At 63.0% G+C, this 13795-nt stretch overlaps 1 protein-coding gene across 4 annotated transcripts in view; it reads left to right on the forward strand.

Annotated features, from left to right (window-relative positions):
- CBFA2T3 (CBFA2/RUNX1 partner transcriptional co-repressor 3) overlaps nt 1-13795 on the forward strand; it is an 80246-nt gene that overhangs the window by 25143 nt on the left and 41308 nt on the right. The window contains exon 1 of one of the 4 annotated variants that reach the window (XM_047710103.1): nt 3450-3736. The exons of the other annotated variants lie outside the window; for them this stretch is intronic. The gene's annotated coding sequence lies outside the window, so the exon portion shown is untranslated. Of the gene's footprint in view, nt 1-3449; nt 3737-13795 lie in introns of those variants that run through there. 4 annotated transcript variants of the gene reach the window in all.

Below are 13795 nucleotides of genomic sequence, written 5' to 3' on the forward strand. Positions count from 1 at the left end.
GTTTTTTGTTTTTTTTTTTTAAGATTTTATCTATTTATTTGACAGACAGAGATCACAAGTAGGCAGAGAGGCAGGCAGAAAGATAGGGGGAAGCAGGCTCCCCGCTGAGCAGAGAGCCCGATGTGGGGCTCGATCCCAGGACCCTGAGATCATGACCCGAGCCGAAGGCAGAGGCTTAACTCACTGAGCCACCCAGGTGCCCCTTAAAAGGTTTTGGAAAGTCAAATCATGCGTGGATTTTCAACTGCACAGGTGGGGGTGACCCAGACCCTCATGTTGTCTGCCCCCACGTTGTTCAAGGCTCAAGTGTACAAACCGTGTGCGTCTTTGTCAGAGCCCCGAGCCTGAAGCTGTCAGGTTAAGACGGGACTCGGTAGGGGAAGCCGGTGCAGAGGTGCTGGAGATGGCGGTTGGAGAGGACTGGGTGTGAGAGGTTATTTTCCTAAGAGGCAGTGGACACAGGGCCCCACAGCGAGCCCCAATGGGTAGGTCAGAGAACCTGGGTGCTGTCCCCAGCTTTGCCGCTGGGAGCCCCTGGGCAGAGCACAGTCCCTCTCTGTGTGTGTGCGCCAGAAACGAGATGCTGGTGGAGGGCTCTCTTCACTCCGCAGGGGAGAGGGGGGTGGCGAGCTGCCACAAGGAAGGGGAGGTGGTTCCTCGTCCACGAGCTGGTCTCCTGTCTCTGCAGACGCTGGCATGTTGGAGGCTGCTCAGGGGTACCCAATCCCCACCCCACCCTCCCCACCGCCGTCCCTCCTGCTCTGCGTCCCTCTGCCCGGCACTTCAGTGCAGGGCACTGGTCTTGGCACTGACTTGCCTATAGTCTGGTCTCCTGGGAGGGGCGTCTGGCCTTGCTGGTCGGACTGCATAGGTCTCTTGAGAAGGGGTGGGATGCTTTTCCTTCAGTGTCACCTTGCAGTACCCAGCAGTAGTGCCTGAGCCACTTCCAATGTCAGAAACTGTCTGCGGGAGACCAGGTGGGTGAGAGGCAGTGTGGGCATTCAGCCTCCACCCGGGTGGGCCCCTGTGACCATAGACAAGCCAGACAACCTGTCAGAGCCTCATCCCTCCACCTATGAAATGGGGCTCCGGGAGCACCTCCCTGGCAGATGGGTGGGAATTAACTGGGAAAATTCTGAGACGGAGCCCAGCCTAGGGCTGCCCTTGGCGGACCCCCACAGCGTCCACACTCACCATGGCCCTGATGTGGCCCTTGTCTGTCCTGTTGCATCCCTGTTGCACCCCAAGCAGCAGCCCTCCCTCCGTGGCCCCTTCCCTCCCTCCAGCCACAGTTCCCTCAGGCCAGGAGGAGGGAGACATTGGGACGGACTCCAGGACCTGGAGCTCTGTCCCAAAGAGCACAGCTTCATTCTCCAGGTTGGGGACCTCTTGCGTCTCCAGTGGCTTCCAGTCTCCTCCTTCACCCGATGACACTGTGATTGGTAATTTAACACTCGTCCATAGGGGGTCTGGTTCAGCGCACCCCGGGCCCACGCAGGGCCTAGGTTCTGAGCACAGTGCTGTGCCTGGGGGACAACTCCCAAGGCCAGCTTCTGGGCGTCGGCTGACTGCCCGCCTGGCCTCTTCCCTGCACATTGGCATCTCTGAAATCTAGAGGCATCTGGGGGTGACGATGGGGAGCTGCTCCTCTTTCTTAGGGACATATAATGGCATGGCACATTTAAAATCAATGCTGTCTCAGAACCGGTGACATAAAGGAGCCATTGTCGGTCAGTACCGGTGCGTGAACTCTGGGACGTTCCGCAGCACACCTGCTGCCTACTGATCCACACTGTTCTGTGAAATGGGCTCAGGACCCCCTGCTTTCCCGCAGGACCGGACGGAGTCCACATTGAAGCACATGCGGAAAGCAACGGGAAAGAGACGCCAGACATTATCCTTAAATCAGTCACCACGCTCCCCTCTCACCGCTCCAGGGACAGAGGCCCAGGAGGTCAAGGGTGACCCAGCGCCCCAGGGGGCGGCCATGGGAGGATGGGCAGGGATAGGTCCCCTTCTCCTCAGGCCTCATTCTGAGCCTGCGCAGGCCTCCTCTGCCTGGCTCAGCTCTGGTGGGCTATGCTCAGTCCGGAGAGGTCGGTCCGGGGCTGGGGAGAAATGGGCCTGGGAAGCAAGCCGGGGAGGACAGGGCACTTTTTGGCACCTCGCTGCATTTTTATACTTGGGAATTAGGGACCTTGGACCTTCGCATGCAGATTTATGCCAAATAAGATGCAAATCAGGGCACTGCTCTTCCCAAGTTCTGGTCCCCCTGTCTGCTAAGACCCTGACCCTAGGACCCCGACTTCTCTCTGAGAAACAAAGTGCGTGTGGTTCGAGGGAAGAAGGAAAGAAAAAAGCGCCGATTTACTACAACGCACGCACCAGGCAAACGCATCAGTTTCTCCACAAAGCGCTGTAAGGAAAGAGGCAAAATGGGTGGGGGGCGGGGAGCTAGGGCAAGAGGCATTTCCGCAGACGCTCAAAGAATGATATGCAAACACATGCAAAGTACATGCAAATGTCCCCAGGCCGAGCGGCCCGGGGGGCTGGAGACCCTGCGCCCCCCGCACTCTTGCCGGGGTGAGCTGGGGGGGGGCGGGGTGAGCGGGGGGGGCGGGGCGCGCGGCGGGGGGAGGGCGCCCCCTGCCGGCCGAGCGCGGGGCCGACCCGGACCCCTTCCCGCCCCGCGCGGCGGGCAGGCGTGGGGGGGACGCGGCGCCCGGAGGAGGGGCGCCCGCTGCTCGCCTCCCGCCCGGACGCCAGACGCGCGTCTCCCGACACCGCTAGGCCCGCGGCCGCCGACTGCTGCGAGGGGTGACGGCGGCGCGCTCGGCTCCAGCCCCACCCGCCCGCCCGGGGCGCGGCCTGCGGAGCCCGCGGGGGCGGATGCGGGCGCAGGCTAGGGGCGCGCCACGCACGGCACCCGCGCTCCCCGCGCGACGCCCACACCGCTGCCCCTGGGGCACCCCGGCCCCCGCACGCCCAGCGGGCACTACCCCTTCCCTCCAGAGAAGCGCGCGTTGCCCCCAACGGCACCCCTCGTTTCGTCCCCCGCCACGGCCCCGCGCCCCACCACACCGCGCCCCGCGCCCCGCGCACACGCCCCGCTCGCACTCGCACCCGAGCCGCCGGCCGAGGTCGCAGGGCGCGCCCGGGGCTCCGCGGCCGCCCCACCGCTGGGGTCGGCGTTCGGCCCCGAGCGGCGGCGGGCGGAGGCCCTCGCCCGCGCCGGCCCCGCACAGAACCCGGGCCCCTCGCCCGCCGCCCGCCGCCCGCGCCCCGGGGCGGAGCCGAGCGCGCCGGGCGCGGGGCGGGAGGCAGGTGGCGCGGCGGCGGCGGCGGCGGGCAGGAGGCGGGGGCGGAGCGCGCGGGGCGGGGGCCGCGGGGCCCGTGAGACGCTCCGGCGAGCGCGCGGCAGCCGAAGCCCGGCGCCCGCGAGTCAAAGGCGCGGCGGCTGGAGGGGCGGCCACGGAGGCCGGAGGCCGGAGACCGCCCGGGGCGGCGTGCGCGCTTTGTTCCCTCGCGGGCGGCTGGGCGGGCGGAGCGAGCGGCGGGAGCCGAGCCCGGGCATGGCCCAGGCGGCCGCCCCGCACGCCCTGGCCCCGCGGCGCGCCTGAGCCCCAGCCCCGCCGCTCGCACCGCCGCGCCTTCGCCCCCAAGTTACGCGGGCGGGGACTCAGTTCGAGGAGGAGCCACTCGAGGAGCCGGGCCGCCTCCGCCGGACCTCCAGACCGTAAGTGCCCCGTGCGTCCCGCGCGCCGCCGCCGCTGTCACCCGGACTCAGCCCGCCGCTGCCATCTCGGGGCGGGGGGGGTCTCCTCGCCGCCGCGCGGAACGTGCGGGCCGTCCCGGGGCGCCCCCTCCCCACTTCGGAAAGTTGGAGCCCACGGCGGGGTGGGGCCAGGCCAGTCAGTGCTCACCCACTTCGGTCCCTGCACCGCACCCGGGGAGCAGAGCTTGACCTGCCGGGGGTGTGGTCAAGCCTAACGCGGGGACTGCGTGCCGAAGGTGGGGTGTTCCGCAGCAGCCCCGTCTGACGCCTGGGCTTCCTGACAAAAGGCCCTGGTCCAGGTGACAGGGGACGAGGAGGGGGCGCAGAGAGCGGCCGCAGGACAGATGGGGGGGTAGGTCTCCTGTCTTGTTTTAGTCCCTAGCCCTGCCCCCAGGTAGGTGGCCTGTTGGTTAAGCGTGGTGAGGTCTGCCCAGAGCCTGGGGGAGGGGGCTGCCCCACACCCTGTGTGCAGGGATAGGGGCTTCACCCGCCCTCTGTGGGGTCCCAGCAGCCAGCCATGCCTGGGACGCAGTGATTCTGCTCACAGCCGTTGGGAACCATCCATCTGCGTGTTGGGCAGGCCAGGAGCCAGGCTGTGGGAACGGCTCCGCTCCGAGGGAGGTGTGAGCCGACGTGGAGGGACAGATGGCTGGAAAAGCAGCCCTAGACGGGCTCACAGAGAGCAGAAGGCAGCAGGGCTGGTGGCAAGCCACACTCGGAGCTGCTGGGCTCTGAACACACAGCCTCGGGCTGTCCCTCCTTCCCGCCCCTGGGAGCTGCATGGGTGTGTGTGTGTGTGTGTGTGTGTGTGTGTGTGTGCGTGCGTGTGTGCTGGGCCTGGCAGCCACAGAGGAGTGGGCAGACCCCGGCAAGTGTGCACACTCTTCCTCCAGAAAAGTAACTGCATTCCCCATACTTGGACCTTGGCTGGTGGGCTCCAGGCTGCTCCAGACTGGGGGAGAAGAATATTTCCTTTGAGCGTAGCTGAGATCCTACGCTCCTGCATCAGGCCTGGGTCTCTGGCCCAGCGGCCAGGATGCTGCCTCCACATGTCCCACAGGCTTGCATTCCCTCTCCTGGCCCCAGACATGGGAGGGTCCCGGGATGGCCCCTGAGAGCACTGGGGCTGGCCGGGGACAGCTGGGTAGCTAGTCCGTACCCTAACTTTCCTCCTGCAAGTTGCTGCAAGGTTTGAGAAACTTCTTGGGGTTGGAACCTGTGAGGGAGGGGCGCGCAGGGCTGAGAGGCCCAGAAGTGGCTCCCAGCAAGGGCCAGGGTAGGAGGGCCTGGCGCACAGTTCCCCAGCACGTTTGCAGACAGCTGGCGCTGTGACAGGCATTTGCCCCACCCCCCTTCTGTCCTCGGGTAGGAGATAGGGGAAGTCGGAGACTCAGCCTGCTGCTGGGCTGCTGGGCAGGCAGAGGGCTCTGCTCCGCGCAGCCAGCAAGCGCTCGCCCAGAGCTGGCCCGGCTGCTCTGCCCCACCGCTCCCGACACTGACAGGGGAGCAGAAAGGCCCGAGCAGTAGGAGCGGATGTGCGGCCCCACGCTCCCCGAGAGCTAGACAGGCACAGGGCGGGAGGAGGAGGAGGTCAGGTTAGGACCAATTATCTGGTGGAATCCGGCTTTCTCTGGAGGTGCCTTGGTCTCCGGGGGCGCAGGGAGAAGGGACAGGCCTGGGGTGCTCCTGGCTGTCCACAAGGCCAGCTGGGGCTGGTGAGCCAGGGCTTTTCGGCTGCACCTCTCCCTGCGGGACACTCCGGGGCTGCGCCCCCCCCCCCTCGTACTCCCTTCAGGCCTAGAGCTCCTCCTCGGTCACCGGGTTATCTGCGTAATTGAGTTCCCACCTCCAGGAAATCTCTCTGATTCGGCCCCACATATTTTCATTTCTGCATGACTGGAAGAAATTAATTTTCCTTCCTACGCAAGGGTCTGGAGACGCCGGCAGGCTGAGCCACTAATCCTCAAGATCCAAGCCAGCGGGGCTGCAAGGTCGGGGTGGGGGGCGGATGGCTGCTCCAGCCCTGGGTGGGGTCCCGGCGACGCCTTTCCCTGCCACCTTCAGGAACTGTCGGGTTTCCCCGCCAGGCTGCCCCACCAGTGGGTTGAGCTCGACGCTGTCAGATTCATCCCAGCCTCCCACGGCACCCGGGTCTGCAGGATGGCTGTTGGCTCCCGTGGATCCAGGTCCTTTTCTGAGTCATGTAGGACTGCGCATGCGCACGCGTGTGTTCAGAATCCCAAACTCGGAAGAGGCTTTGCGGCCCGTGGCCCCGACCCGTGGCAAAGAGCTGGCATCCAGTGGGTGCCTGACGAGGTTGCGAGGAGGGAACCGGCACTCCCTGGGGCAGCCCTGTCCTGCCCCCGCACCTCCCCCACCTTCGAGGGTCCCTGGGCCTGGCTGAGCGGCTCCTGCTCCCGGAGGCAGGGTGACAATGGGCGGGGGTGTGGGAACTGTATCTCCTGATGCCCAGAGAGGTGGGGCTGTCAGGGAGGGGACCCAGGCCTGCCTGTTGGCCCAGAGACTGCAGGTGATGGCTGCTCCCCCTGCCACAAGGGCCACCTCTGCCCCGGCCCCCGGCCCCGGCCTGACTACTGACATTCCTCCCGTACTGACTACTGGGTGCTGAACAGTGGTTAATGTCCCGATGCGAGTCCCGCCCCTGGACAGGCCCATGGGGCGCAGCGGTGACGGCCATCAGTGTGGCACTGCCGAGAGTCAGAGTTCCCCCCAGTTCTGGGATGGGGAGGAGGAATACCCCTATCCTGTCTGGGTGATAGAAGCCCAGGGGCAGCCCCTCCCCCACCCTGGGGCCCTGGGGGAGGACAGGAGCTGGGAGGGGACATTGTCATTGGACACCCTTGAGAACCCCATGGACATCGTGTGTCTGCTAGTAGAGGAGGGGACACAAACTCAGCACCTGCCATGGAGCTAGTGTCCCCTCCCAGGCCTGGGGTGGTGGAGGGTCGGGGCGTCCTGCGCCCCGTGACTCGGGCACGTGAGACTGTGGCCTTGCCATGACTGCTCTTAACTGCAGAGGACCCGCCCCGGAAGGAGTTTGTCATCCGCGGCTCAGCCCCCCGGGCAGGTCGCAGGGAACCCTTGTGTCGAGGGGGGTGGGTGCAGAGCGGTCCTGAAGTAGGAGTGACCTAAGCTCACATCAGGGCCTGCAGGCTGGGCAGGGTTGGGCTTCCTTGTGTGTGACCTCGCAACAGACCTGCAAGGGGGCACCCTCACTGTCCCATCTTCCAGGCAGGGACCCAGAGGCCCAGAGAGGTTCACCAGAAGCAGACAGGCAGGTGCCACACTGCTTCAGGGACCGAGGGCAGACAGGCCCCCATGTGTGGTGTCTGTCCCTTCACTGTCTGCACCCAGTGCGGTTGTCCAGAGGGACAGAGTGGGGCCACTGAGTCCGGAGGGGCAGGAGGGGCCTGGAAACTTGGGGTTGGTGGATGTCCGTCTGGGGTGCAGCCTTTGGGGCCCGGGCTCAGTGGGGGGTGCTCAGAGGGTTTAACCAAGGCTCCTTCTCTGGACCGTCACAGTTTGGGGAGACCGGGTGTCTGGAGTCCCAGCCAGACTGGGCGGGCAGCATGCTGGGGGCTTCAAGGGGCCAGTCACCCTCTGGACTGTCTTAACCCTGCAGCTCTCCGTCTTCCCCAGAGGACTGTCGGAGGTGGTGAGCCACACCTCCGAGCCCTTTCCTGGGCTCATGACCCCAGACTTCTGGGCAAACAAGCATGTCTTGTTCTATGTCCAAGGTTCCCCCAAAGCTGGGACCCCCTTCATGTGGGGCTTAGATGAGGCCGTGTGGAAGGTGGGGGCTGCAGGAGGTGGCCTGGCCCCCGGTGCTTTGGTGGGCTGCCTTTACCCCAGAACACAAATGCAGGTGTGGGCTTTGGTGTCTGGAAACACATTCTTAGAGCAGAAACCGCCCTTAGAGCGTCAGTGGAAAGACCCAGGCCGAGGCCTGGTATGCGGGATGGAAACTCAGGATGTAGCAGTGATAAATACTTAGTTCCCGGTTCCCTCTTCTGGGCTCACAGCTCGACCTGGGGCACAGGGCACACAGCTGAGCTGCAGCCTCAGACGTGCGAGGAGATGCTTCCCACCCATGCTGTTTGCAGCACGAAAACAGAAGTGAAAACTTCTGCTTTTCATAATTCCTGGGACCTCACGGTGAGCCAGACGTCCCTGGGAAGGAAAGCAGAGATGCGTTTGGCGGTAATAAGGAAGAGGTCTCTTCCTGCTCTGCTGTTCACCCACACGCTCAGTGGCTACACTGGTCCTGTTCGCAGTGTGTGCACTGCACAGCTGGGCACCACTGGGGGCCTGGGGTGCCTCTGAGTCTGGGAGCCTGGTGGACGTGGCAGGGGAGATTTGGGGAGGATTCCATGCACAGGCTCGTTCGTCTCTGTACTGGGGCAGAGAAGAGTCTTTGGCAGGGGCAGGGCGGGAGGAGACTGGGGCTGGTGGGGAGGGTGGGCAGCGCACAAGCTTCTCTGAGTTCCATTGCTTGGACTAGAACCCCAGCTCCCCTCCCAGTGGCTATGTGACATCAGCAGGTCGCTCACGCCTCTGTGTCTCCAGTCTCAAATGCAAAACACAGTCCCACGACCTTGTCCCTCTTCAGATGGCGCCGAGGCATAGCTGGCCTGCAGTCTCTCCTTGCTCACCTCTGGCCTGTGGACATGGCTGTCACATTCCCACTCTGGGGTGTCCCCGTGGCCATCCTGGGGTTTGCTGGTGAGTGTAAGGACTGGGTGGCTCTGCGGAGGGTGAACCCTTCTTTCTGCCCCTCCCAGACAGCCCTGTGCAGGCACTAACTCTCCCTGCACCTGTGTCCCACAGTGCAGCCCAGGCACCCGCTGCTGACCCTCTGCCCTGCGTACAGGGACACCAGTCCTCTTCCCCTTCCACTTCATGGAGGGGACACTGAAGCTGAGGTCATCATGTTCCGCGGCTACTTGGTGACAGAGGTGGGATTCCAACCCAGGAACCCTGGTCACCTGACTCTCTGTCTCTGCTGCTCCAGGATCCCCAAAGAGTGGGGGGCCTTGGGGTCCTGTGGCTCCCGCTTCTTCCCTTGGGCAACCCTGCACAGCCTCAGCAGCCCAGCCTGTACCCCTTCCTGCCGTCCTCCCCTGCGCCGAGGTGTCGGAACAGGGCCTGCCAGCCCTGGGCAGAGGGTACCGCTCCACATCTGTTTGGCTGTGTCCAGGGTGCAAGGAAGAGGAGGCTTGTGCGCTGCTGATAGAGTGGGTGTCTGCAGCAGGTGTGGCCACGGATGCCGCGGGGTGGCCCTTCTGCCGTCTCGGAGACCGCATCCTTCTGAGCAGGGCCTCCAGGGCCTGTCCCACTGCTGGGCTCTGGTCTGCAGGCAGGAAGCAGGATGGACACCGCCCAGCTGTGGGGTGTCCATCCGCTGTGGCCCCCGCCGGTCGTGCCCCTCTGAGCTTCCCGGTCCTGTCTGTCCCCCACCTCGGCTGGTGGGGTGTCCTGTGGAGGCTGCGGCTCCGGCTCTTATACGGGAAGCGCGCCCTCTTGTGGTGGCTCGGGGTGGGGTGGGGTGGGGGTCTGGGCTGCGACCCTCCCCACCTAGCCGTGGTCTGATTGGGTGCGAAGAGTCCCTGTCACCAAAATGCGGCCCCTCTAGGTGCCTCTCGCAAGCGTGGAGTTTCACCGGCTTCTCCCGTGGGACGTGTGTTAGAGGGTCGACTCCCCGTGCGCCCCGGGCCCGGAGGCCACACCCGCAGCACGTGTTCTCGAGGGCGGCTCCCTTCTCGAAGCACCGGCTCCCACCAGCCTCAGGGGCCCGGGCCTGTGCCCAGCACCCATGCGCAAAGCAGATGTGGCTGTGACACCAAGTGGCCACATGTGACAATTCAGACTGTGGCCATGTTAAAAAAAGGAAAGGGAAACCAGTGCAATTTTAGCCATACGTCTTATTGAACCCAGTGTACCCAAAATGTCTTTTCACTCTGCTATTGACTTTTTAAATAATTGAGACCTTTTTTTTTCTAAGAGACTTTGAAGTTCCATATGCATTTGACATGCCTGGCATTTCAATTCTGGGCAGCCACGCCGGCTGGCTCATGGCCACACGGTCCCACGGAACAGGGCAGAGGGCACAGGGAATTCCCAGAGGACCCACAGCTGGGGACGACTGGGGTGGCACTGTGCAGCATGATGTTGGGGACAGCCCTATGGAAGTGGCGGGCAGCAGACGTGGGAGGGAGGGGCTCCAGGCAGGGAGAGGCTGGGTGGTAAGCCAGATGGCAGGACCCTGGGGCACAGTGGATGCAGAGGGGACTCTGGCTTTTGTCCCTAGAGTCCCCGAGCCTGGCTGGATGGCGTGGAGGTGGGTCGGATTTGCATTTTGAGAAGGCCGAGCAGGGCAGAACTTGGGGAGACCAAAGGGGGGCCATGTCCAGACACAGGGCCCTGGGAGAGGGGTGGTCAGGGCCGGACAGCTGAGGGAAGCATCCAGGGCGACCCTGTGCCTGGTCAGTCTCCAGAAAGTGCATGTGCAGGGAAAGCTGCACCTTCTACCCCTTGCCCTGCGTGTGCCGCGTGGAGCTCCCACCATCAGCTCAGAGGTTCCTTCTGTCCCACAGTCTGCGTGTCTATGGGAACATGGTGGCCCAGGGTGCTTCTTTCCTAAAAAGGGGTACTTCTCAGCCACCTTTATTTCCCTCTTTGCCTTGTGAGGAAGGCGGGGAGGGCCCTGTACACGTGGGGGAGTGTCCGGCCAGAGGCGGAGTACCACACTCCAGGGACCGTGACTGAGCTGTCCTCCTGCCTATGAAGTCCTCGTTGTGTGAGTGTGTGAATGAGAGTGCATAGTGGGTGTGTACAGGTGTGAAAACCAGACCAGAAGGAAGCGTGACCTCTGACCTGGCTGTCCAGAGGGTGGCTGCCCTCGGGCACTTGGGGGAGCCCACGGGCTGGCCTGTGTGTCGAGGAGGAGGGACTGCCACAGCAGGGCCCAGCAGCATCGGGCCCCCAGCTCGCCTTCCCAGGCCATCTGCACTACAGCCCCTGCCAGGCCCTGCAAAGCGGAGACCTACGTTGGCGTCCAGCGAGATGGCTAGCAGAGGACTCACAGATGGGACTTTATCCCCAGGACACCTGTCACCACACACCCACACGACTGTCCCAGGACACTTGTCACTACCATCTACACGGACTGTCCCGGGACGCCTGTCACTACGTGTCTAATGGACTGTCCCAGGACGTCTGTCACTACATGTCTAATGGACTGTCCCGGGACGCCTGTCACTACCATCTACATGGACTGTCCCAGGACGCCTGTCACTACCATCTACATGGACTGTCCCGGGACGCCTGTCACTACATGTCTAATGGACTGTCCCGGGACACCTGTCACTACCAGCTACATGGACTGTCCCAGGACGCCTGTCACTACCATCTACATGGACTGTCCCGGGACGCCTGTCACTACCATCTACACGGACCGTCCCGGGACGCCTGTCACTACATGTCTAATGGACTGTCCCAGGACGCCTGTCACTACCATCTACATGGACTGTCCCAGGACGCCTGTCACTACATGTCTAATGGACTGTCCCAGGACACCTGTCACTACCATCTACATGGACTGTCCCAGGACGCCTGTCACTACATGTCTAATGGACTGTCCCAGGATGCCTGTTGCTACCATCTACACAGACTGTCCCGGGACACCTGTCACTACCATCTACACGGACTGTCCCAGGACGCCTGTCACTACATGTTTAATGGACTGTCCCAGGACGCCTGTCACTACCAGCTACATGGACTGTCCCAGGACGCCTGTCACTACATGTCTAATGGACTGTCCCAGGATGCCTGTCGCTACCATCTACACAGACTGTCCCGGGACACCTGTCACTACCATCTACACGGACTGTCCCGGGATGCCTGTCACTACATGTTTAATGGACTGTCCCAGGATGCCTGTCACTACCATCTACACAGACTGTCCTGGGACGCCTGTCACTACCATCTACACGGACTGTCCCGGGATGCCTGTCACTACATGTCTAATGGACTGTCCCAGGACGCCTGTCACTACCAGCTACACGGACTGTCCTGGGATACCTGTCGCTACCATCTACATGGACTGTCTCAGGACACCTGTCACTACATGTCTAATGGACTGTCTCGGGACATCTGTCACTACCATCTATGCAGACTATCCCAGGACATCTGTCATTACCATCTACATGGACTGTCCTGGTAGACTATCCCAGGACACCTGTCACTACCATCTACACTGCACGAACTGTCCCAGGTTGACAATCAGCGTATCTGTATAGGCTGTCCCCAGACACCTGTTGCCACGCTTCCCGCGCACTAACCCTTACTCAGTGTATTGTGTAGGCTGGCCCTTCAGGCTCTTCTGCATCTGCGTGAAGCCTCCTTCCTGCATCTCAGCGGGCCTGGCAGTCAAATACCTGGTCGGGGGACCCAGCACAGCACCTGGCCCTGTCAGGCTGGGGTAGACACAGTTTCTCTTTCCAAGTGAGGTCAGAGCTTGCACAGGGTCTGGGGCTTTGAGGTTGAGGACACGGGTCCGGAGGTGGCTGTGAACTGGACCTGACCTTACTCTAGCACGTGTGTGGAGGGCTTCGTGTCTGATTCGCAAAGGGGCTGGGACCCCCGAAGCTACTGTCGGGACCCCTTCCTGTCTGGTAACCCTCACATCACAAAGGCCTTCAGCCCAGTGAGACCCCCTGGGGCATGCCTGCACATACTGGGTGTGGGGAACACAGACAGAAGCCCCATGTCACCAGCCTGCCCAGACCTGGCCTCTGCCCTCCTCGTTCTCAATGCCAGCAGCCCCAGGGGAGAGCCAGAGCTGGGGTCAGCCAGGGCCGCACCCTGCCTGCTGCCTCTAGGGTCTACAAGGGCCTAGAGCCTGGGAAGAGGGAGGCTGCCATCCTTCCACAGTCGAGCTGTGGTTAAGCCGTGCCCAGCCTGTGCTATTAGCAGTGTAGACGGGCTGCTAGAAGGCAGAGGTAGGGAAGTCCCTTCGTGCCTGGCCTCAGTCTCCCCACTAGGTGTTTTATTTCATTGTGGTAAAACACACAGGGCGTCAAACCGATGGCCTGCGCCATTTCTCAGGGTCAGTTCAGCGACGTTAAATACATTCACACTGTTGTGCACCTGCCGCGCCGTCTGCCTCCGGAACTTTCTCATCTCCCCAGCCGGAGCCCTGGCCGTGCTGCACCTGCCAGCTGTTCCTGTGTCTGTGGGTCGGACTCTTCTGGGGACCTGCTAGAAGAGACCCTCACCGTGTTGGTGTTTCTGAGACCCGCTGACCTCACCGAGCCTCATACCCTCCAGGTCCACCCACGCGGTGGCCCGCGTCAGAACGGCCTTCCCTGTGACGGCTGAGTCGCCGGCCACCGGGTGGATGGACCGCGTCTGCTCACCGTTCCTCTGCGGGGGACCCTCGAGCTGCTTCCACCCTTCGGCTGCGGCGAGGCTGGTGCTAACGCGGGGCGCGGCCGTCTCTTGGAGTCCCTGCATTCACTTGTCTTGTCCGTATGGCTACAAGTGCAGTTTCCTGTTTGGAGGCGCTGCCCTACGGCACCTCCGTGTCACTTAGCACGTTCGCACCATCATGCAACCGTCACCACCCTCTAGCCCCCAAACTTTGTGATCCCCCCAAAGAGACCCTGTCCCTGCTAGGATTCACTGCCACCCCCCTGTCCAGCCCAAACCGCAGATCCGCTCCCATCTCGGTGGCCCGGCTCGTGCACCCTATAGCTTCTGTGGCTGGCTGCTGTGCTCAGGGTTTGCACACACGTCACCGCTGCCACACGTCACTCCTCACGGAGCAAACAGCGCTGGCTGCCGGGTGGCGCACGGGCATCGGGTGGTCTCCACCTCTAGCCTCGCGGGTCCTGAGCCATGGACACTCGTGGGTGTGTCTTGTGGGGTGTGCGTCTACAGCCGATCTCCCTCCTATGCCATTTCTCAGGGTGGTACCTGCAGAAGGACCGGCGGACCCTC

The sequence above is a fragment of the Lutra lutra genome, chromosome 17 (assembly GCF_902655055.1).
Source record: "Lutra lutra chromosome 17, mLutLut1.2, whole genome shotgun sequence".
Lineage (NCBI taxonomy): Eukaryota > Metazoa > Chordata > Mammalia > Carnivora > Mustelidae > Lutra > Lutra lutra.